Source organism: Procambarus clarkii, chromosome 21 (genome assembly GCF_040958095.1).
Source record: "Procambarus clarkii isolate CNS0578487 chromosome 21, FALCON_Pclarkii_2.0, whole genome shotgun sequence".
Classification (NCBI taxonomy): Eukaryota; Metazoa; Arthropoda; class Malacostraca; order Decapoda; family Cambaridae; genus Procambarus; species Procambarus clarkii.
The window spans coordinates 36,901,961-36,904,460 of NC_091170.1; positions in this window are offsets into that span (position 1 = coordinate 36,901,961).

Genomic DNA, 2,500 nt, shown 5'->3' on the forward strand with positions numbered 1-2,500 from the left:
TGAACAAAATAGCAATTAGATCTAAAAATGGATAATATATTGATAATGTCAGTTACAAGTTTAGCTCAGAGTCTGGGGGAAGGGGAAGGGGAACTATGAGGAAAAAGCACCAAGCCGTTACGACTATATAACACTTGGAAGGGATCAGGATAAGGATTTGGGATGGGATCCATGCATGGGTTCCCCAAGGACTGGTGCCAAACCCCTCGGACGGTCGGGGATTGAACGCCGACCTGCATGAAGGGAGACCGTCGCTCTACCGTCCAGCCCAAGTGGTTGGGCAGAGACGATATTAGGTGCTCAATGAAGTCTTTTTTTTTATTAAAGAGGGTTGTCTTTATTTTTATTTATTTTTATCTTATCTTTATTTTTATCTTATCCTTCCATGTACCGTTTCGCTAAAATAAAGATATAAAAATAATATAGATAAATTATATAGATAAAGATAATATTTATCTTTATATTTTTATCCTGTCTATATATTTATCTTATCTATATATCTTTATTTTTATATATCTTTATTTTTATTTTATCTTTTATATATTTTTTCTTTATCTTTATTTTTATTCTTATCTTTATCTGCATTCTCATCTTTATCTGTATTCTTATCTTCATCTGTATTCTTTATCTGTATTCTCATCTTTATCTGTATTCTCATCTTTATCTGTATTCTCATCTTTATCTGTATTATCATTTTTATCTGTATTCTCATCTTTATTTGTATTCTCATCTTTATCTGTATTCTCATCTTTATCTGTATTCTCATCTTTATCTGTATTCTCATCTTTATCTGTATTCTTATCTTTATCTGTATTCTTATCTTTATCATTAGTCTTATCTTTATTTTCATCTCTATTTTCATCTTTATTTTCATCTTTCTTTATTTTCATCTCTATTTTCATCTTTCTTTATTTTCATCTCTATTTTCATCTTTCTTTATTTTCATCTCTATTTTCATCTTTCTTTATTTTCATTTTATTTTTTCCTGACATATTTTAGTAATCCTGTCATAGAACTCACTCAAGTTTGCCAGAAGCGATTTTCCGTTTCTATATCCATGCTGCCCTTTTGTCACATGGTGATGTCCAGGTGATCCATCATTCTCAACCTGACTACTTTCTCCTGCACTCTACACTGAATACTCGTTTGTAATTTAGTGCCTCGTTTCTATAACCTTTATTTAATATGGACGGATGGGGTAAGGGTGGCGGGGTTGGACAATGGTGGTGGGGTTGGACAATGGTGGCGGAGCGCGACAGTGGTGGTAGGGGCTGGACAATGGTAGCGGGGTTGGACAATGGTGGCGGAGCGCGACAGTGGTGGTAGGGGCTGGACAATGGTAGCGGGGTTGGACAATGGTGGCGGAGTGCGACAGTGGTGGTAGGGGCTGGACAATGGTAGCGGGGTTGGACAATGGTGGCGGAGCGCGACAGTGGTGGTAGGGGCAGGACAATGGTGACGGGGTGGGACAGTGGTGGTTCCTTTCAGGGAGTGCTCGTGGAGGTGGTGGAGGCAGGCCCTAAAGCTCACCCCTTTAGACTCAGCTCCTAGTAAATATTTTCAAGCTGCGCTAGGCTAAGGGACGCGGCCAGCGGCGGCAGCCCCGGGGATCTGCACCATTACAGTTTAGGTGTTTCCTAGGCGCTCTGTACCCGTGTTGTACACTTACCTTATATATCCTTACTGAAGCAGTGGATTGGGCATCAGAGTTGAGACGGATTCCAGATTGTGTTACTTTTAAGCATATCATGTTCCATGGGTAAGGTATGTGCGTCTGGGAAGACCCGTGACGCTGGGTCTGGCCGTCCTGCTCCAAAGATTTTCTCATATCCTTCGGACACACGTCTTGATCCAGAATAGCAGTGTAGCAGTGGCCCTCCGCCCTGGTGCCCCAATTCACGCTAAATACAAGTGTATTTGCAACAGGGTGGAAGCAGACCAGTATGGACTGCATGGAAACTGTGGAAACTCCAAGGGATGGCATGCAAGGCACAACGAGGTCAATGACATCATGAAGAGGTGCCTTGTCTCCGCTCAGTGCCCAGTGGAGAGAGAACCTCGCATCTTAGGGGACTAAAACCCGAATGACCCCGTACTTCGCCCTGATGGCATCTCTAATACCCCTGGAAGCCCTTGGAAAAGGGGCAAACAGTTGGTGTGGGACTACACATGTGTATCCACCCCGGCTGACACATACACTTCAGTGCTGATCAAGCAGATGGAGCGGCCAACCACAGAAAAATAGCAAAATCAGTCAAATACAGGCGATTGGAAGGTCAATACACCTTTGTTTCCATAGCGTCTGAGACGCATGGCCCCTGGGGTAGGAGTGCCTTGGGATTTCTCAAGGAATTAGGTTCCGTGCTCATTGACGTCACCAGTGACCCAAGGGCTGCCAGTTTCCTGTTTCAGCGCCTCAGTGTGGCGATCCAGAAGGGAAACGCCCGCTGCGTCCTCGGTTCCTGCCCGGAAGCGGAGGAGCTCTAACAGATCCATAACC